The sequence below is a fragment of the Anastrepha obliqua genome, chromosome 1 (genome assembly GCF_027943255.1).
Source record: "Anastrepha obliqua isolate idAnaObli1 chromosome 1, idAnaObli1_1.0, whole genome shotgun sequence".
Lineage (NCBI taxonomy): Eukaryota > Metazoa > Arthropoda > Insecta > Diptera > Tephritidae > Anastrepha > Anastrepha obliqua.
The window spans coordinates 81,221,260-81,245,465 of NC_072892.1; the positions used below are offsets into that span (position 1 = coordinate 81,221,260).

Here is a 24,206-nt window from a genome sequence, read left to right on the forward strand (position 1 = left end):
TTTTTAATTTGGTTTAGAATTTTTGAAGTTATTAATGAAAAAAACTGTATGAACCTACAACAAAAAAAAAAATCAGAGAATGCAGCAGACGTGGCAACATCTGCTGATATATTCGAAGATTTGGACATTGATTCCAAAAATGCCATGACATATTGGTAAACTAAATAAATCAAATTCAGGTTGAATTGAAAAAGAAGTATACTAAATTTACCCAAATAAAATTAGAATTTACCAAGTAAGGAATGCTAATTTTGGACCAAACCGAACTTAAATGTATCTTAGTAAAATTTAATTTTGGACAGCTGTTAAATTTCTCAAGAGAAAACTCGATGTATAGGTACCACAAGAATTGACGCAAATGAACCATTTGAGCTCAAACGATCGCCAAGTCTGAATTGAACATCAGAAAGATTTGCTGTGTGTTTGGTAGGATTCGAAAGGAACCGTATACCTAAGTCCTACCTCTATGGGGCAAACATTCAATTCGGATATTTACTGCCTACAGCTAAGAAGAATGAAGCAGGCTATAATTGGCAAATAGGGAGGGCGTTGAGTTCCATCAAAACACCGAAGACTGTACACTCCGACGCCTGTTACACCGTGAGTTTAGATGTAAGGGCCTGGGAAATCCAGATCAGGCGTTTATCACCTCTCCAAGCACTTACAAAATATCGTGGTACATAACTGACCTCAAGATAGGCTTGAGAAAAAGATCATTTCAAGATAGAAGTGAGGTCTTATTTCACCGTGGAATTCTGAAGTTGACTTCAAAATGGACAGGAGTCAAAACGACTAATCTAATTCATAGGATATACAAATTTTGTTTATAAATGGTTGTATGTAACAACTTATAGAAATCGGGATTTACATTTAGCATTTACATATATACCGAAATGTTCAAAATAATGGGAGCAGTTGATTCCATTTGTAACAACATCAAGACGTCCGCCACAAATCGAACCGAGGAGGCGCTAGGCCAAACAGCCAAAAAGGGTGTAAGCGTCAATTATATATGCATAGTTGATTTAGATATGTCCGTCTGTCCGTCAATGCGAATGATAACGAAAACAATTATTTTTTCAATGAAATTTGGTTCTCTTTGTCCGAGGCAGTTGATGGACTTTAATCGACTTTAATTAGACTAAATCGTTCAATAACCATTCATCAATCTCATATAACTTTAATTTAAAAAAATCATGTGCAGCATGTACACGTGGTAGAAGTGAAACTTCTGTGTGTGAATGAGTGTGAATAAGAGAGAGAGAGAGAGAAAGAGCGAGAGGGGAAGAGAAAGAGACAGGGATAATTTCAAAAGAAATACAACAGTATAAAATTTGTGTAACCAAAATTCGATTTTATTAACTATATATGCATTATGCTATCATCTGTTGGTGGTTCAATTGGTAATACTGATATAATTGGTTTGTGATAGCTGAAATATGAAATAAATGTACGTGATTCAATATTTTCTAGATTACGTGTGAAAATTGCATCTAGTGTAGTTCCGGATTTTGTTGTTGATTCTTTAGGGTTATTGCTGCAAACCGAATGTTTCTCGAATTGAAATCAACGGCAAAGAATCATTGGGTCCGAAATTTACGTTGAAATCTCCCCCGAGAATCAATGGAATTTTGTCTTCGCCTCTTCCAAGTGCATTTGCACCTGCGTGGCTGTAAACCAGTAGTGAGCGGTGGATGAAATATATTAATATATGTCATCAAGATTTTGGTTCGGTGAGATATAGATGGCGGCTATGACAATAGTTTTTCCATTCAGCGTTTGACATTCTGTAATGCAAACATCGCCAACTGGTGTGACTTTGATGAATATGACTGAGACTGCCTTGCAGTCATTTCCATGTTTGGTGTGACGATATTTACGCTATCATCTTGATTGTGGTAGATTGCCACACCGCCAGCTCTAACATTTAGTCGCTTATATTTGATGACGCAATTGAAATTTGGTATACTAATATCCTCGTTATCGTTTAACCAAGTTACGGACAAAAGTGCTATACTCGATTTGCGGAAGACAGAGTCTGTTAAATCTGCGGAATGTGCTCGTAGGCTCTGACAATTAAGAGTATATACAGATAGCCCTCTTCTCTGAGTCTTGAAATCGATTATTTGTTTATCCACAGTTTCCAGTCTATTTAACGATACTCTCCGGAACTCATCTTGTAAATGAGGCTCGTCGGCCATGGTAGAATCTAAAATCATTTCCGTTCGTGATAATCCACAAGCCTTCAATACAAGTGACTCGTGATAAAGCAACGTAAACTAATGATTGCGAATGTTTTTTATCATATTCGTAAACAACTTCTGAATACGTGCTTCCCTGAGACTTGTGAATGGTCGTCGCACAAGCACAAACTAATGGTAAATGTGATCGTTTAGCGTTAATCGTTTTGTTGTTGTTAAGCGGGATTGTTGATGTGCGTCGTCCGATTGGTATCGTTGTTATACTGATATTATGCGCTGCAACATGACCAGCAACTCTTTCTCTCTATGTTATATATCTGTATACTCTGTCTTACAACGAAGCCTATGTCTTAGGTATAGAAAATCTATAGCTCTCTTTCTCCTTCTCTCTACGTTGTATCTTTTTTCACTCTCGCGTAACGAAATCTCTAAACGTTAAATTTTTTCCAATTCACTCTCCATTCTCGCTCAAATATCAGACCGCCGCTAAAGAAGTTGCACTTCAAAAAGACAAAAATGTGATATCGAAGCAAAATTACTCAAATTGGTACCAATTGATACCTTGTATGTAAACAAAAAATAAATAGTAATAGTAGTAGTAGAAATATATTTATTTGTTCTATACATTAAATATGTTTAGAAATGTTGGAAACTCTTATAAAAATAGAAATAAATAAAATCATAGACATTTAACATTTGATATTGTATGTCTGCAAAGCACTTCAATTTTAAACTGAGCGAATTCATTCAGAATCAGTTCTCTATACTTTCCTCACTTCTTTCCTATATTTAACACCTGTGGTAGATCCAAAACTTTCACTTTACCGATTATTTGAATAAATAGGACACCCAGCGATAAAATGGAACGTATCTTCAACAACATTTCAATTGGAAACAGTACAAATTGAAGAATAACAGAACGAGAAGGACGGCTCTCGCATTAAGCTTTAGTAAGCCACCGCCTCTAGCTCTAAAAGTCAAGCTCACAGTATACGCCGAGAGCTCAGTTTAACCAAGATATTTATATTCATTGACGATTTCAATCGGAACACTACCGTAAAACCAATGACAGCCAGCATGAATTCTTGAACATTCTCTGAAAACCATAATCTCAGATTTAATCAGGTTTACGTTTAGTAGTTGGTACAATAAGTGTAAAGATCAGGTGTCATTTTTTGAGAATCTATCACAGAAGCTCCAAGCAAAACGATATCGTCAAAAATATCGTAAAAATTAATAGCACGCAAGTAAAATTTTAGAAAATGTACGGTGCCGCACCCACTTTTGGTTAAAAGCGTATATCTTGAAAGAGACTTAGTAATTTAATTAGTTTTGAAATGCGATTTTCCTGTTCAGCTATGCTCGGACATGTGTACCATAAATGGCGCGTCGACACGATACACAGGGCTGAGGCTGTATACAGCTCCATGCATACGCAGATATGATATACATATATGTATGTATAGCGGTACTTGCGGTCATGTATTCCATTTTGGCGAGTACACATGCACCCACATACATACATACATATGCTCAAATGTTGTTTGTGAATGCAGTCGGTTTTCTTCAAACGACATCCACACATCAATCATAAAACACAAATATTTGCGATGTTATTATTTATTCGCTCGTTTTTATGGTTGTTGACACTAATGCAGCGTATTGCATTTGTTGGTGGGTGTGAATTTGCACCCAATCGAATTCGTGATTTCTAATACGATTCTGAGGGTAAAATGGGAAATCTTTCAAAAGTATGGCGTTGCGAAATAAACTGTTAAGAGGGACATAAAAATGCCATAACATGCCAACGTTACCACTCGGAGAACGACAAATATACTTATAATGTAAGTACCTATGTACTCGTATGTATATAAACATGTCGTCATTTGGTTTTTTATTGAATTTTTCAGTAACACCGATCACAATAAGGCCCATGAGCGTGTATATGGTACATACGTATGTATGTATATGTATGCACTACACTTTTATATGCTGAAAAATGTGAATACATTACAAAATGCTTACTGAATGGTTAAAAGGTGCTTACATGATATTTATTGGATAAATGAGAGAGGCGTCCGAATTTTCTGTGAGCACACGTGGCTTTACGTATTTTGATACTATTCTGAACTTTACCCAAATGCATTGTTAACTTTTGTTTTTGTTTGTCTCCTTATTTTTGTCATAGGGAACAAGCTTAATTTTATTACCGTTATGGAAAAGCTTAGTTTATATATGTTGTGTTTTTGTTAAATCCACATGCTCTATGTAGTGGCCTAATTGTATGAGCTCAAGTGTATGTATTTTATTCGGTGACAATTTGAAAGATTGCTTAGAAATTTGAAAAAGGGTCCGTAAGTTCAATCGTATTTACTTCAGGGACCCCGTTGCTTATTCAAAAGCTGTCCAAAAGACTAGAGAGCTTATTTCGGCCGAAGCTCCCAGTGTTTCAAGCAGTCGATTGCGATGACTCATGATTTTTGAGAGCACCACCTCAACTGAACTGAATTTTTTTTCGGCTGACCGATAAGGGACTACTACATGTGTATAAGTATAAGTATGAGAACTTTTTATAGACGTGAATGTGCTTTGTGCTTTGTAAAAAATATCGATATCTATTAACAGTATCTCGTTAGGTGAAAAACTTTATTTACTATTACTTTGTTTACATTTTTTTATTTTTATTTAATTTTTTTTTGTCGGGACAACTTTCAAGCACAGCACACATACAACATTAAGTCCATTGTACTGAACTTGACTTCCTTTCTTTACTTTTCTTTAAATCTACTCGACCTGCGAAAGTCGGTCGGACATGGCAGGGACAGTTTTGTCCTAGTAAATTACAAGTTTTGAAGCCGTTTTTCTCGACATTTTGGTTTTTTGGATTATTACCCTCTTGAAATAAAAGAGCTTGCATTTATTTTTGCGGATAATGCATACTTGAAGTAGATAGAGTGGCAGCGCCTGTTGTTTGCGCTGTTCTTTAATATCAGGTCAAGTGAGGAACAAAGAGCTACGCAACTCATTTTGCGAAAACTTCTAGAGAGGTGGGCCTTGTTTGGCATCGACTGGCATCTACTGAAACTAATCATATCATCTATCTATACGTCAAAACGCCACATCAAAAACTGTACCAGCTAAAATTCTGAAAGTAATTTCGGCTGTCACATCACAATGTTTTCTACCCGCTCATTTCACATGTATTCTTACGCTCGTCCAATCAGTCGTTGTTTATACCGCAACGACGTAACCTAAGTATGATGTTATTTTATATCACCAAGAAAATTTCAATTTTGTCATAAACAAACCACTGTCACATCTGATGTGATGTCAGCAAATCAGCTGATTCCTTAAAAATCGCTGAGAACCGGTTAACGGTCCAATGCTGGTCACGCCTCTACGTGCTGTGCATCGTGCTACCGCACCTTTTATTGAAGTTCCCTTGATCTGATTTTACTCAAACTTATATGTATGTATTTGCACATACATACCTTCTACTCAAATATGAACGAGACGGTATCAATAAAACGGTCCGCGGATGACATATGGCAAAAATAAATTTTTTGTTTTTTGGTAGGACTGTTATAAGCTTACATGACAAATTTCAGCGTGATATGTCACATAGTTTGTTTTCTGTGCTACTGTAAACAAGTCAAGCTCGAGTGTGTTCTTCGAATTTAACGATGGAAATTCAGAGAATTTGTTTGAAAGTTTGTTATTCCAACAAAATTTCGGCTTCAGACGCCTTAAAAATATTGCAGACAACCTATGGGGACTCTGCTCTATCGCGTGCACGTGTTTTCCAGTGGTACAAATCGTTCAAAGAGGGCCGTACATCGGTTGAAAACTTGCCTCATTAACGTCGTCCAGCAACATCAGTAAACGACGAAAACATCGGAAAAGTAAAGGAAATTGTGCTTGAAAATCGCAGAAATCGCAAAATCGGTTAACGCTGAAGATTATTTAGACGTTTTAAAGCGTTTGCGTGAGAACATTCGTCTTAAAAGGAAGGAATTGTGGGACAACAAGTCATGGTTCTTGCATCACGATAATGCACCAGCTCACACATCACGTCTTGTTCGCAATTATTTGAACAAAAATAATGTTTATATCGTTCCGCAAGCACCGTATTCGCCTGATATGGCTCCATGTGACTTTTTCCTGTTTCCCAAGCTCAAGTTGCCGCTCCGTGGAAAACATTTTGAGACAATTGAAGTCATAAAAGAGAATTCGAAGAACACACTCGAGCTTGACTTATTTACAGTAACACAGAAAACAAACTATGTGACATATCACGCTGAAATTTGCCATGTAAGCTTATAACAGTCCTACCAAAAAACAAAAGATTTATTTTTGCCATATGTCATCCGCGGACCGTTTTATTGATAACGTCTCGTTCATATTTGAGCAGAAGTTATATTGATCTAAAGCTATCCTCTTTTACTAATGTACAAATATTAATCCCGATATATCGGAGGTGTATATATTGGCACAATGGCATGACTCCCCTTACTAGATTACAAATTTTTCGTCGCTTTTCTCTGAAACCACTTCTGTTATGTTGCGGAAATTCTAAGCGAAAAAGATGAGAGCTATTGGTAGAGACGGCGTGGCATTTTCTAATTGATTTTCTCTGTATTGTTCAACGTTGGAACGATTTTGTAAAATTTTGTTTAATAAGAAATAGAAATCGGCTAAGAGCGGACAATAATATTTCTAAGAATCCTGCTATGCCACGGGTGTAGAAATGTATCCCAAATAAGCGTCCTATGAAATAGTTTATAATCCGGTTGCGGTGGAGTTTTAAACGTGGTACTACTTCTTGAGAAAGTCGGCTCGAATTGATTGCCCTTAGTACCGTAACCACTACTTTGTTAACTGTGCAAAGATTTCGCATTTGAAATGGGCAAGAAAATTCCCAGGGCGTTTAAAAAGGCTTTATGCAAATGTTCTTTTTGACTTCCTAAGTAATTTCTTAAATATTTACATACATTAAGGCACACAACCGAAAGCAAAACGAAAGCTTTTCACAAGAAGAAGTTCTCAAGAATTTGTACGTTTGCGCAGCACTTTGTTATTGCATTTGTGCAAAATGTACTTATACGTTCATACAGATGCACTGGCTGACATTCTCGTACTAACTAATGTGTGCATACAAACAACTACTTTCCTGTGAATTCATCCGTGTACGCAAAAACTACGCCTGCTTACAGCACTTCGAGTGTCATGAGTACTTTTACGCAAACATCGAACAATAGCAATAAAAAACATTATGCACTTAACGATCATCTTGGTTGTCAGTCAGGCAGTCATCAGCATCGTCATTTTAAGACAAAGCTGCAAGCAGTACAAAAACAAGAAAAAACAACACTTCAACAAAAACAACAAGGGTGAATTGGACTAGACCAACAATAGCGTTATAATCCAGATCAGTCTGCTTTCATGTTTTCCTTTCAGTCTGTTTTGCTTCTTTGCTCTGAGTTTTTGTTGTAATGTTTATGTACATAGATAAGTTGATTCTCTAACAATATGCAAACTGAACAAAAACAACTACTACATAAAATAGTTCGCAGTTGAACAACCCCTGTAGTCAACCGTACAAGTTCTGGTCACAGGTGAATTACTAGTTGCCCATCGTCTGTCTTTTCAATATTGGAAACTAGTATTTTTAACAAAGCGATGTCCTACAAAATGCGCTTCAGCACAAACTAATCGGCCTCTACGTCAGCATACACCAGTTAACGAACCAGTAAACCATTGAAGCTGTCCTACACCAGTTAATGAATTACATCATGCGTTACTTCATAATGGATAAATAAATGTAGTGGAATTTGCAGTGAAAATAACCATTGATTGTAGCAACAAATAAAAATTGGCAAAACGAATTAAAAACTATTTTATTATGCAACAAAAGATTACACACTTTTTTTTTTCTTGTCTCCAAATTTGTTGCTCGACTTCAATTTACAAATTTTTCTATTCTGAAATTAAAGGAAACCGAGTTCAAGTATAAATTTTGAAATATTGATATTGAAAAATGTAACAAAATAAGCAACAAACATAATAGCAGAACATTTGTTTTGCTAACATCTCTAATTGGTTATTTCTGCAACTGGTATACTTTTTAGTCACTCTTGAACTAGTACGACTTCTTCCCATTCATGAACTGTGTTCTCGGCTGCGGTAGTTTGGCTTTTCACTGCAGGAGCTACAGTAAGAACAGTGAGTAAAGGAACATTACTGCAAACACAAGGAATGCTCTGGGCTATTGAGCTACTCTTGTTGCAGCACGCACAAGGCCACCTTGGTTAGGATAACTATCAACCAAGAGCATGCAAACAGCTAACAAGGGCAACGTTGCTGCTACTTCAGCTAAACTAAAAGAGAAACTCTTTAAGTTGAAAAATAATAAAGTTTTTGTTGCACTACCGGTTTGAGGAGAACACAGACGCTGCCATGCAAATCAGGCGGAAATGTTGCGACTTCCTTGTGGGAAGCGTTGTGAACGGAAGAGGTAAAAGCGTAGGGGGAACAACAACCACAGCTGCACTGCTGGCATTAGACTTCAAAAGGAAGCTGCAAAGTGCTGGAGGCTGCATTCATGTCCTCACACAAACACAAACACAAGCAATTCAAATTCCCATTTTGTGTGCACGAGTATGTATGTATGTGAAATGAAGATGATTAGCCTAGCCTTGACAGCGGTAAAACTTTACATGCGCCAACTTAAACGCAACCAACCTTCGAAGAAACAACCAACAGCTGAAATGACAGCCTACATCCTGACAATTGATTTCTCCGATTGCCTCCGTTTAAAATAAAAAAATGAATATTTTTTAAATTGAATTGTGCGGCAGGAAACATGTTCAGGAACTGTATTAACAAGGAAATTGCAATAGAAGTAAAAAAGATGGCGTGTTTAACATAAGACTAACGAAATTTTATTTAAGACTAAAAAGATAATAATATTCTGACATGCCTCTAGGCGTAAAAGATAATCAAGAGTAAGAATTGCTAACAGAGTCGAGGGGAGTAATACTTACCACAGCGGCGTTTATGACAAACAAAAGCAAACGACTAATAGTGTTTTGTTTTCTTGGAGAAAAATTACATCTAATTTTATGGCGACAATACGAAATGGTTGCATATCATTTCCACAATAATATAATACATAAGTAATATGAGCTGATTTCGACTCACCAGCCTCCTGGCGAGTAAAACGAAAAAAAATTGCCTTGAACCCCACGTTCGTGATATGATTTGGCAGCACTTCATTATTTTTGTTCGCAAAGAAAGACATTTTAAAGCAATTTGTTGTGATCAAAGAAATGCAAAGGTGACGAAATACATCTAAATTTAAGGTGTTGTTAAGGAGCTTGATATCTTAAAATGATCATACAAAACAGAAATATTGTTGGAATGAATTTTTTTATTGTAATCTGGTAGATAGTTTCACGGCATTTATTTTTTTTTAATTATATCCGGCCTATTTCTATCGTGGCTCCAAGGTAAATGGTTCATTCGATCAGTCCAAATTTTCACCTCGTTTCACAATAAATCTGAATAATAAATTTAGATAACTCTAATTAGCCAATACGAAAGGCAAACGATAGTCATTTGGCTTTAATTCTTGCATGAGCTGCATTTCATAGGGACGTAAGTCAAGACCCTTCCAATAAATTTCGATTAAAGTTGGCAAATAACATAACAATAAAAAAAATATTTAGCTTTCACTTGAAGTGTTTGAGAAAAAGAATTTGCAGAAGATTTTAGACCTCTGCTAGCTACGGCGAGTATCGGAGGCTATAAAACAATGAGCTGTAAAAGCTTTACGGTAACATACACACAGCGGAGCGAATAAAGATCCAGCGGCTCCGCTGGCTGGGTCATGTCTTCCGGCTCTGAAAGTTGTTCGTTGTGGTACCAGCTGGTGGTTGCATAGGAAGAGTATGTCCTCTTTTGGGCTAGAAAGGTGTGATCAACCAGCGTCGGTTAGCACGAGAAGGAAACGACTGGTGCGCTTCATTAAACTCGGTCAAAATATAGGATTGGGGGCATATTGTTTATATTCAGTCGTGAGAATTTCTATACAAAATGGAGAAAAGAGCCGTTGATTTTTTTGGGGGATACTGATATTGATATATTCCTATAGAAAAAAGCAATCTATAACCCAGTTAGCCACGTTAAAAGCAAAAGAGAAAGATCCCACAGGTTTTCTAGGTTGCAGTTACTTGAGATTAACTAAAAGTACATATACGATTACGATTACTGTATGGCGGCGTAGGCTCCGAAAATTTTAAGGCACGTAGTTTTAACCTCAGTGATGACTTTTTGAATACTTTTATGAGTATTAAAATATAAATTCGAAGAGAAAATAACACTGAAATTTTGTTCCCATGAACATTTTAAAGTAGATACTGAATTAGAAATTCAGTAAGACGTTGTGTACTTTCGCATAAGTTGCTTTAGAACACTTTTAAATATTTAATGAAAAAGATTATCTTAGTTGGTTAATTTCATCTTGAAGTCTAGCCACGTCACTAGCGTGTTGTATAACCGAAAACATTTTGAAGTAGAAAGTTTGTAAAAGAGAAGGAAGTACTAAACCAAACGCAAAGCAGAGGGCCTAAAATACTCCCTTAAGAGACCGCAGAAGAGGGGTAAATTTTTGCATTGTATAAGTATATTAAATAAAACTAGCCAATATCGTAAAAAAAAAAAAAATAAATTGAAATAAAATTTCGAAACCGTAGAATATCGAAAGGCACTATTAACAAACAATTTCTCATAAATCAAACTACTCTGTGTAGAGTATTTTTGCGTCCACCACCATTCATTGTTGAAAGCCTTCGAACGCTCTTATTTTATTGCAAAATATTTTGTTTTACTTCAATTTAGACTTTTTGAAAGTTTTCGACCCTCTTTTCGGTCTCTAACTTTCTTCGAGATACACACATATACAAGCATATGTATTTTTTGAACATTCTTTTTAAAAGTTTTTCCTAATCTTTATAGAGATTTGACTGTAAAGCTAGTGTCTCAAAATTTATTGCCGCAACAACAAACATTGACAACCAATATTATTATTAACATCGTACCAATATTTCAATTTCCAATAGGTTATTTTCAAAGTCACTGTCTGATTCTGTACATTTTTTTTTGCGGCGTACTTCAAGTCAAATTTCGTATTGGATGATGACTCTACGTGCGTCGGCATTGAATCTACCTAAACATTTGATTTTGGGTCCATGTCTGTCTCTAAAATAGATGCCATAAATGGATGTCACTACTGTTCTAAGGATCTTAATGAATAGTGATAATAACGGTTTTCGATCCTATTTTCTTAAACAATGTAAATGCACTTCAGCAGCTGTAATATTGTGCTTGATTTATTGGTTCACTTGAATAGAGGCACTAACCAAATAAGTAACAAATATAGGATTTTTTTCATTTATTATTTAAACTGAATAGCTTATGCTGCCACCTTCTTTATAAATTACTTCATAAATACGTTAATGAATGGATTTTAATAAATTCTCCAGAAAGCCTATCGGAATTTAAAACCAGACCGTTTTAATTACGCATTCTTATAAGTCTTATGAGCGAACCATACCCACATATTTTCAGTAGTGTTGATATTTGGGGAATATGGGGGCCATGCTAAAGTTTCAACGTTTTGGGATGCAATCCAAGTTTATCCCACACTTAAGGGGGGAGCCTGGTTTATAAGGTCAAAAAAATCAATTTTTTTTTTCGTTTTAAGCGATTCCTAATATAATTCAGAATATTCACACAAAGTTACAGAGACTAATTCTCAATATTTCCGTAGATACAAAGCCAAAGGTAGGCGAGCGTTAGGTAGTTACGCTGTGACCGGACAGCTATAGTACAAACTTTATCTTCTTTTCTCGACTTTTCATTTTTATGATTTCTTTGAATTGGCGTACATGAATGAAAAAAAACTAATGAACCTTTTGAAATGAATCATAACTTGTTCCCTTCAGTATTAAATTCTCATCTATTTGAACTAACAAAATAGATACAAAAAATTTTTTTAAGATTTTTATACCAAGTTGAAGATAATTTTTTTTTTATAGAAAGGCATTTTTTCGTTTAAAACCTCCAAAAAGTTGAAATTTTGGAATTTTTCTCAGTTTTCTTAGTTCAGCTAGAATAAAAAATCATGATAATTAGAAATCCATTTGAATTTTTTACTTTAGATAATAATTACGAGCTGTATCTTGTAGGCCAGTTGGAAACTCCAGCGTGGCAGGGCTCTACTAATTTCTATGTTAAACATTTTTTTCAACTTATTTTAACCAGTACAAAAATTTTTTATACTTTTTAAATGTTCATTAAAAGATAGAAAAAACTTTGCAGTGCTAAATTAATTTTTTCCTTAAAACAAAAAAAATCGCAAAGAGATGCAATTTTTAGACCTCATAAACCAGGCTCCCCCCTTAAAGTGTTTATAGATGCGTTATACAAAGATCCAATTAATAGATCCCAATCTTTCACAAAAACATGATTCCAGCAGAGCTTTATAACAATTCAAACGCGCCATAGGGGAGTAATCCCCATACCATAACACCTCCTTCACGGCAGGGAAGTCGACTCAAGTACTTTTTCTCCTTCCTAATTCATGGAAATAGTAATTGTATCCATCCATCCCATCTAGATTGCACTTCTTTTCGTCACTAAATACTAAATCGAGGCCGGTGGTGGTTCTTTGCGAAATTTGTTCAAAAGCATTAAAGCCATCGCAGTTCTGCCCTTGTAGTTCTTACCATGGAAGGCACTTTGTTTCACCTAAAGAACCCAAACGCTTCATCATTGACCAATCTTTTTGGCAATTTCATTGATTTCGGTTTGTCCTTTTTCGCGATATAGTAGGAATGTCTACTTTACCATTTTATTAGAATTAAGCATTAATGCGCAAATAATGTAAGCAAACTGGGTGTCTCTATTCAAGTGAACGAATAAATCAATCACAATATTACAAATGCTGAAGTTTGACTGCTCTCAAATACCGTTAAATGGAATAATATTTTGATGCATGTTTATTTTCGAGCAAAGTACAATAATCTCTTTAATCATCAGAAAATTTTAAGAAAAATTTTAGTTATTTACAACATAGATGTGACGAATATTTAATAGGTTGGTGATTGGATTTGCTGCAGGTTGCCGCAGCGGGGCATTGGGTATGGACAATTAGGTACTATATTCCTTGCGACTTACTAAGAAAGACGTAGACTCCACCTCATGCTTCCTAAAGGTAATAGTGGCGTATCCCAAACAACAGTTTTAAAATACATATATAAAGCGTTTTTCAGTAAGAGCGCTTCAACTTTTTTTTAATAAAACACAAACGGTTTGACTTTTTTAACTAATTTTTTTTTATTATCGAGCTTGAACATATACATTTAAGTATGAAATTCGATTTCTTTTGCATGACCACCGCGTGCACGTTTTACGAAGTCCAATCGTTGAACCCAATTTTCGACCACTCTTTTGCATAAATCGGCCGAAATTCCAGCAATTTCGCGTTCAATATTGGCTCTGAGCTCACATATCGTCGCCGGCTTCATACTGTAGACCAATGACTTCACATAACCCCAAAGAAAATAGTCTAGAGGCGTCAAATCACACGAGCGCGGCGGCCATTCGACCGGTCCATTTCTGGAAATAATGCGCTCATCGAACTTACTCTTCAACAAATCAATTGTAGCGTGTGCTGTGTGGCTTGTGGCCCCGTCCTGTTGAAACCACATGTCGTCTAAGTCCATACCATTCAATTGCGGCCAAAAATAATCGTTTATCATGTCGCGGTATCGATTTCCATTCACAGTAACGTGCCGATCGTTCTCGTCAACGAAAAAATATGGGCCAATTACGCCGCCGGCATTTAAACCGCACCAAACAGTGATTTTTTCGGGATGCAACGGTGCCTCATGAATCACGTGTGGATTGCTTTCTGCCCAGTAACGCATATTTTGCTTGTTGACAAAGCCATTGAGCCAAAAGTGAGCGTCATCATAAAATGGCCGTAATGCTCTTAAAGTAGCAGCAACAGAACGATTATTTTCATAAAAAATTTGCACGATTTGCAATTGTTGCTCAAGTGTGTAGCGTTCCATGATGAAATGTATACTAATGAAGTTTACAAATGACAAGCGAAAAATAAAAAATAAAGCGTCGTTCGCCCTCCCTATCGGAAAAAAGTTGAAGCGCACCTATTGAAAAACGCCTTACAATATACATATATAGATACTATCGAAGTATACATGTATACATAAAAAAATTTCTGAAAATTAAGCGTTTCTGCTAAGTTTGCTTAAGGGGCATCGAGTAGCATACATATAAATATGTATGTACATGTATACCTATTTACCTAAAAACATAAACAAATCATTTTTCAAGTGTTGGGCCAAGCTTTCCCTTCAGTTCATAGCGTGTTTTTTGATGTTCTACAAATAGAGGGTACAAAAATATGATGCCATCTCCGAGCTGAAGATGGATTTTATGAGTAATTGTTTCATATTAGGAATCCACTAGGGGGTTTATCATTTTGCGCTATTAAGAAAAACTTATTTAGTCATTTAACTTCTCGTGCCCAGAGGGAGACTCGATTCGCGCACTTGCTCGGCCACGGCACCTGCGTATACTTGTGTATGCGTTGTTGGACACGAGCAAGTACATTATTTGCACTGACCTTCCTATATACTTAATTGCTTCTTTACCATTTAGAGTACATATTTACACATTATTATGTACCCACCGATAGTTTTTCACTGTCTGATTTGTTTCCTTTAACTGCCATTCGCTTTCATGAACACTTTCTGTGAAACATTTTTTAATTCACTCTCCCAGCCATCCTAATGAACCAATTAAGATAATTTTTTTCTGTCTCATAAGCGCTAAACAAAAGGTAAACAATTCATTACACTAAACAAACACGGTACACGTATCACTTTGTGGTTCCGTCGTGCCGAGTCTCTTGTTTATAAATGTTGCTGTGCAAAAAAAGACTCAGGCGTTAGTTGGCGGTGCAGGCCTGCAACAAGGACCATATACACCACAAGTACAAACATACATATGTATTTGAAGAAAGGCGAATATTGGTATATCATTGGGCTGGTATGTTGAAACAAATATGTACCTACATACATAAACACATCCAAACATACACACATACCTACATACATATGAACCCATACCTGCTTGATTCTTGAAGCTTTCAATGTTGTTATTGCCATTAATTTTCCTCGACATATTACGGCGCACCTTAAATGAGAAAATACCCACCTACTTACACAAATACAAACAAAAGCCACCATTCATTAGGAACGGACGCATTGCGCCATGAAACGCACCCGTTGCCAACTGGCGCCATCGCACGATACATTGCACACCGGCTAGACTACGAGTAGTTTGAAAACGAGGCAAACACAGGTGTAGATAATTTTGAATTTCACATTGCTAGGTTATTTCAGTGCTACAAAACACTACGCTGGCCAGTCGCCAATGCTTAAAGGCTACCGACATAGTTTTAACCAGCTGACAAATGTAAGGTCAAAGTGCATATCTACCTATGTACATATGTATGTGTAATAAGTAAATTTGTATATCGTATGGTTTAATGGTATTGATATCAGCACCGAAGTGTAAAAGCACCAGTTGCCGACTTGCAAAAGTGCCGAGACCTTGGACACAGAAGGTGATGAAGTGATGAAATGTCTGCCATCGGAATGGAAAATTGCGCCGTTTGCATTTTAAGGTCGAACTGGCTTCTGCCCATATCAGGTTGCATGCTAGTGCGTCATTTGCTTGGATACATTTCCGGTAGCATAAAACAACTTTTCGTGGTTTCAAGCTAGAACTCAAAACCAAACTTGCACAGCTTTTTACTGAGCTATACGAGTTGTTAGTCCGAACTACGCGTAGGAAGTAAGATAGGGAGACTCAGCTATAAGTTTACAATTTACTTGTGAAATAAATTTGATTGGAGGGTAGATAAAGAATAATTCTTTCAAATTATTTTAAAAAATATTTTCGTAATTGGTCTTGCTTACTGACTTATTTATTTATGTAACTGCAAAATATGCATGTGTGATTGTGTTAATATTTACATGTGTACGTGCCTTGCAAAATATTGTGCGACTAATCCCTAAAATGAGTATTCAGGGATTAGTCACCATGGGGTACGATTGGGTATTAATTCCGCAATTTCGAGCCACTTTTACGCAGTTTGAAAGAAAACATAAATAACTACTTCACTTGCCCATGACGACAATCGCGTAATGTGAAATTTTCAAGTCAAATATGTATTCGAATTTAAAAAGCATTAGAAGGGAAAAATTGCATACAATTTCCATCACCGGCCTTAACAACCATGCTGTTATTTTCCAAACTAGACAAAGAAGCAAAGCGAATGGACCTGGTGGTGAACGAGGACAAAACGAAATACCTCCTGTTATCAAGCAAACAGTCAGCGGACCCGCATATCGGCACCCACGTCATTGTTGACAGTTATGATTTCGGGGTTGTAAGAGACTTTGTTTATCTAGGAACCAGCACTAACACCGATGAAAATACCAGCCTCGAAACCCAACTGAGGATCTCTCTTGTCAACAAGTGTCACTTTGAGTTAAGTAGTCAAATGAGTAGTAAAATCCTCTCTCGACTAGCAAACAAAACTAACACCGTATAAGGCTCTTGTCATGCTCGCCTTAACGTGTGGCGCAGAAGTTTGGACGATGACAATATCTGATGAGACGTCACTTGGAGTGTTTAAGAAAAGGATTCTGCGGAAGATTTTTTAACTTTTGATGAACAATGAGCTGTATGAGCTTTACGACGACATAGACATAGCGCAGCGAATAAAGATCAGCAAAAATCAGTTATCGCAGCAATCAAGAAAAAAGGAAGGGAAAAACTAATAACTAAAATTTGTTGGCATATGCCAAGACTTAAACTCCAGATGTCAAGTGTACATCAACCCTATAACCTATAGGCTATTGAGCTGCCTACAAATGTAAAATTCAATTTTCAAGACCGGTTAGTCTCACTTTATGGCCATTCGGACACAAAAGGGTACAGTTCATTCTTTATAAAGAGATTGAAAGTGGCTATAATCGCATTTTCCTTTACGACTGGTAACGAACTCGTCCGTCGTAGCTGAATGAGTTGGTGCGTGAGTATCGTTCGGTAGAGCCCAAGAAACACCGGATATGAAACACGGAATGATAGAAACGGTTTTTTCTAATAGCGGTCGCCCTCTGCAAGCAATGGCTAACCTCTTAGTGTGTTTCTGTCATGAAAACACTGAGTGCGGCATTAAATGGTAAGTCCCCCCATTTTTGAAAAAACAGACGCATTTCACAAATAGGACGAAAAAATCCTCTATTTCTTAATTATCCAGGAGAAGATTAAAAAAAAAATTTGGTAGTAGAAAGTAAAAGTTTAAATTATTCTATACCAAGTTGACAAAAAAATGGGATAAAGTAAATAAAATGATTAAAGATTGCATAATATAGATTTCCGAAAAGTACCAGACGAAGAAACTGCTGAGTTGGAGCATTAGACATAGGCACAAAAAGCTTCAAGGCATATCCGCGATAAAACCAACTTGAATTGTCGCAACCATCGGAGTACGAAAAACTATTATAGTTTCCATAAATTTTCCCACTTTACAGGTTTCAGAAGTACTATAGACTTAATAAAACTATTTCGATATTTGCTCGAGCAGCCAAATAAAAAGCAATTGCACGTTTCGCTCATTATAAAACTTAGAGAAATTTGCCCTTTTTTGCGCTCCGCTTAGTACGGAGATCGGAAAAGATGGGGGCATTTATTTGAACTTTTATTCATGATAGAAGGAAAGAGAATAGAGCAAAACATTTTGGGGGAGTTTCAATTCAGAATCGAGCTAATCATTTATTGTTGCCAAGCTTTTTTTTCTCTTTTGTCTTGTCATTTGTAAACTTCATTAGTATACATTTCATCATGGAACGCTACACACTTGAGCAACGATTGCAAATCGTGCAAATTTTTTATGAAAATAATCGTTCTGTTGGTCTACAGTAACAAGCCGGCGACGATTTATGAGCTCAGAGCCAATATTGAACGCGAAATTGCTGGAATTTCAGCCGATTTATGCAAAAGAGTGGTCGAATATTGGGTTCAACGATTGGACTTCGTAAAACGTGCATGTGGTGGTCATGCAAAAGAAATCGAATTTCATACTTAAATGTATATGTTCAAACTCGTATATGTTCAAAAAAGTTCAAAAGTTGAAGCGCTCTTACTGAAAAACCCTCTACTATAAATTAGCCCCGGCATAAAAATAGGCATCCGGATATCTTCTAAATGTATTTGAATATTTTTTTTATTGAATGTGGAACGTTAAAATGTACTTAACAAAAAAATATTCTTATTTTTTTACACGCCTCCTAAGTGCATACAATTCTCTTATTGATGTAGTCGAGGGTTTCTTAGAAAATAGCGAGCCAAAAAGATGAAACCATTGAAGACAAAATGCTTGTAAACTACGAAAGCATCGAAGCCACAATGTCTTTGAAAATTAGTTTTCTAAAATGTTACCATATTTTCAAACTCTAACAAACGTTTTAGAACGCTTCGGTGACGAACATGATGAGCGATTCCAACAAAATATTTCCAATGTGGAAAAGCGATTTGATGTACTTACGTATCGATTTGAAATGCTCGGAGAGTTTTGCTGACCGTTACTGCGCGAGTTAACATTTATTTATAGAAGAGATGGATTGAATTATGGTTTTTATTTTTGTTTTTGTTATTCGTTGGATGGTTTTGAAATAAATATGCATGTTTTTGTGTTTCTTTAAGTTACGCTTTTTGTAAATTTTGGTGTTCATATTTTTTAGTCGTTGTACTAACAAAATTGTCGCAAGCCATCTTTTTTTAACTAGCGAAACTGAAAACTAGGTTATTTTCGCAATTACATATTATATTAAACCAAAGAATAATGGGTCTCTCAGTGCAGAAAATGAAAGTAATTCAAGGAAAACAGTAAATATGAGAATTTTTTATTAAATCGATGCCAGCAGCAAATGCAACCAGCCATGGAAATTTCAAATGTATCAAAAAGTGGTTAAACATATTTTATATAAAGCAAATGTAAGATATCTTTAGTTTGTTTGTAAAGATCTTCGCATTCAATAAAAATTTTACTCTTTTATCCATATCATTCATCGCGTAGGACAACTTTTTTAGAATGAATTTTATATGGTGAGACTCACATTTAAGATATAAGTTTTAAAATAAATAAATAGTTCTTATATAGGTTGCAAAGTTTTTGAATTTTAGTGATGAAACCTCAGTAATGCTCTGAAAACAAACAAAAAATCAGAAAATGGTTCCCAAAAAAAACAAATCTGACCAACTTTGGAAAAACAATACGAGTATGATTTTTACCACATAAAGGTAATAGCTCAATAAACAGTCCATGAATAAATAACTAGAACCCAATAAACAGAAGGAAACGGATAGACATCGGAGGGTTATTGTAATAAACTACAGCGCGTTGAATAACTATAGCGCTAGGACTTACTGAAAGGTTTTGAGAATTTATTTGTTTTTTATTCAATTTTCATAATTTCCATATTATTTATAGAGACGTTATAATATTGCAACTAGTATGTAAACAATAATACCAACAAGCAACTTGAATTTAATATTTTTACATTGTAAAACGAAGCATATATACGAAAGACATATAACTAAAAATAAAATTTATGTCACTCGTTTTGCATGAGGTTTGCAACTGTTATGCGCTTTAGCCGTCTTCTCGTAGTATTCAGCTGAAGTAAGACGGATGCAGCCACATTGGCATGGTTTTGTAGCGTTGGCAAGTTATTTCGTCACCCCAGTAACTGTTAACATGCTAAGATCACGGTGAAAATCATTGTTTCGTATGTAATATGGCGCATTTACTATGTTTCGTAGAACCTTTTGCAGACGAAGAATGGAAGTAATGCATTTTTTGATTGCGCATCCCCAGAATTAGATGCCATAGGCCCAGACAGGCTTTTAAATTTGTTGAAGGTTGATAATTTAGAGCACCGTAAATTCAATTAGGCAATGGAGCTTTTTGAGTTTCAAATCTGTTTTAGAAATTCTGAATAAAAAATGTGAAATTTATAGTTTTTTGCAAAGTTTGAAACTTGTATTATATGGTGTTTGCAAGAGAATGAACTATTTTCATATTTTTTTATTAAGACTAAATAAAATACAAATAAATTGCTAAATTTGTCCTAGTGCTATAGTTATTTAATGCACTGTATATTTGATAAAAAAGTGCTTATTTGTTAACAACTCTACTTAAATTTATTAATACCTAGCCTACGAGTTTTTTCCAAGTTTAACCTTTGCCTTCTTTATTAGCTCGAGCGTTCGAAACCTCGTAGACCAACAAAACTGCTGGGCGTTCTCCACTCATTTTTTCGTTACTCAATACTCGATTGTTGCCCTGCTATAATGTCAGCCCTTCATTAGTTCCACAGTCTGTGATTAACCGCTCTAAGTTTTTGACCAAAATGGTTAATAGTCAACTGGAAACGAATTCTAGCATTAATTGCTCGTGGCGAACTATTTGAATACCAATTGAGGTTAAAGGAGGGGTGAAAGTTTAGGTATAATTTTTCTTTTTATGAAACGAGTATACATATATACACCAAGTTGTTGAACGTTAAACAGATGTGCATTTTTACCTACCCAACACGCATTCACTAATAGATGTGATTCAAAAGTTTCACATACAAAGCTTCTGATTAGCCCCAAAATGAACTCACTCCGATGGAGTTAGCTTGACATTATCCTTTGCCACAATCCGTGGCTTTCACAGTTTCCATAGGTTCCTTGTGTTAAGTTTAGCGCGTGCTTTTGTGGTACTGGCTGCCGTTTAATTACAAGCGCCTGCTTTGTGGCCGCCATCCAGTTGATAGCTAACTACCGAAAGCCACTCGCAAAGCGATTGCAGGCAAACCAAGTATAATCAAAAAGTACGCGCACAAAAGCGTGTATGCATGCCTGCATGTTCATACATAACTCTGCCTAAGCATGTGGGAGGACTGGCAATATCATATGAATACTAAACAGCTTTTTAAGGAACGGAGGGACATTTTTAAAAGAGTAATAATTGGGTGTCGTAAATGAATACAAAGCGAAATTTCTTCCATTTGCGAGAGTGTACCGGCGAACACGTTCAACATGTGCGCCATACTATTTGCGTGTACATACATACAGTCCGCGACAAAAATATAGAATATTCAGGTTTTTTGTTGCAAGGCAACTAGGATAAAAACTACCATAAATTATAAAAAATAAATGGATGTTCTAGTCGTGCGTGGATATGTTCTACTTATAAAAAAAACCTCTGCCATATGTCGAGATTTAAATGAATACTTTATTATACTGACTATGAATCTATTTAAACTTTTCTAGTACATTTCATTTCAACAGTTAATACTGCACCATAGTAAATCACACGAATGCCGACATTCCTTTTATATGGAAAATACGCGAAATACCGTCAGTGGGAAAAAATTATCAAAACTAGTCAAAATATCACATTGTTCATTAAGTGTACGCCGCGGCGGCCGCCTTAGCTGAATCGGTTGGTGCGTGACTATCATCCGGATGAGCGCAGGTTTGAATCTCCGTGCATGAAATAACAAATGGTAGAAAAAGTTTTTTTCTAATAGCGGTCGCCCTTCGGCAGTAAATGCCAAACTTCCGAGTGCATTTCGGCCACAACATGAAGGCGCACACCACAAATCGGAGGAGGGGCTCGGCCGACAAACAAAAAGGGTGTAAGCGCCAATTATATAGGTATATATAATTAGCTGGATGCAACAGAGCATATCTACATACGCACACTAGACTGATTCGAAAAAAAGTTGCACAAATCCACCCTTGTATTTAAAGCTTATGTTGAGAGGACTTCAACATTTAAAAACCGTCGAAATGATTTCTTCACTTGCTTACATCATATTCTATTTTCAAAAATATAACATCATTATTCCAGTCTTCAGGAGTTATGTATTTGTTCCTATGTCCTTTTGAGCTCCGAATTCATTTTCACATAGTTGAGTCAGTCACCCAGAGTTGTACCCACAGAAGATATCCTTTTTGTTTCATCAGCTTTAAATTCATTAAAAGTTTGCTAAAAAAGGTTGTAATCCTTAAACTTTTATAATATTAAATATTATCATTTAAGCAGCATTTAATAACATGCAGTTTTCCATACATGCTCAATTTTTTTTATGTTCGGGAATTAAAAAACTACGTGGAAAAATATTACGTTGCTGATTTTGCATTTGCTCTTCTTTTAATTTTCACTGTCAAATTTTTTACAAGTCTCATATACAAGGTGGCACAAAATTCATCATCTAATTTGGTTTTTGAATAATTTCTTTACTAAACAAAAAAAAAAATAGTTTTTAGTAATGGAAATCTTTATATTGACCTTTACGCACTCCATTGCTTGTCTGCCTGGTTCACAAGTGTTAAATATTATCCGACGGCATTTGCAAATATTATAAATCATCCGACGGTGTGATTAATTTTTTCATGTGCTTATTTAAACATAGCAAGGGAGAATGTTTTTCGTTAAAAGTGACAAAATCGCGGCGTAATCAACTTAATTACTGATTCTTCCGTTAGCCTGACTGTGCGGAGTAAATTTAAAATTACGGAATCTCCTTCTGTGCAGAGAGTCAACTTGGAGAGTATCAATTTTCAGAAAACGAAATTATAAATATTTCAGGTAAACATCCCGAAGTGGAAAACTAGGTTGTTTATTACAGCTACATATGTCATTTTTGCTGACTTTCTTTGCCGTTCTCAAACCATTGATTTGTATGTGTTGTGAGTGAGTCTACCCGTGCTGTCGGTATTGATAAAAAACGCCTGGGTCACATTTTTGGGAAAGTTAGAAAGTGGTGAGCATTTTAATTACCATTACACTGTGGAACAAATTCAGGTTAGCAAAAGTTAGGTCCATTCTGAGAGTGGCGGGTGAAAATAGAGGCGAAATTAGAAGACCCGTATCGCGGCGTTTGTTTATGTTAGTTCGAATTTTTTTTTAATCGGCCTTCGAAGTTTGCAGTCAAATGCCGATTTTCAGTATATTGTTTATATGGTTTTTTGGCTATAACTCGTCGACTAATTGATATTTTTTCAATCTGTAAAAGCCAAATTATTGCTAGAGACCTGTGCAATAATTACAATTTTTGAAAAAATTGATTTCGAAAATTTTTATGGTACTTATGAGGCAAAATGTTGGAAAAATTATTTTTTTTCATGTTTTTTGAAAATATTTTCAACAAAACTAAGTCTTTTTTACATTTTGTGTGGTCTATAATATGCTTCTCAGTTTCTTAAATAAATGTAATTTGAAAAAAAATTGTCTTAGTCGACAATTTGCGCTTTAGGCATACAGTCATAATACAAAACTTGCGTTTTTTGAGCTTAATATTAATTTATTTCTCATTTTTTATTTACCAATTTTGTTCAGTGTTGGTTTTGAAGAAACATAGAAAAAGAAAATATAAAAATATGGAAAAAAATATAATTTTGAAATGTTAATAATGAAAAGTTTTAAGTAGAAAAATAAAATAAATTAAATTAATAATTTGGCCAGCTGCCGTTTAGCAGGCGGCTGTGGATCAACATCACTGCTCTCTCTAATGTCTTGGTCATCGTCATCATCATCAGAGAGATCGATTATTTCGTCCAACAGATATTCTGGATTTTCATCTGTGTCTTCCCCTTCTTCCTCTGTTTCCTCGTCTTCCTCTTCTTCAAAGGTGTTTTTATACCACCAACAAATTTCAGCGAGTATCGCATCTGGAGATTTCTTTCCTCTGTACCTGAAACGAAAATAGTTTTCAATCGTTAACATGTTTAAATTGTGCACTCTGACCAAGATATTAGAAAAATCTAGGAATTCAAAATATGCACACT

General features: G+C 35.7%; 1 protein-coding gene across 1 annotated transcript in view; it reads right to left on the reverse strand.

The window, feature by feature from the left end:
* Positions 1 to 24,206, reverse strand: part of LOC129235637 (uncharacterized) — a 181,604-nt gene that overhangs the window by 14,517 nt on the left and 142,881 nt on the right. The gene's annotated exons all lie outside the window — the stretch shown is intronic.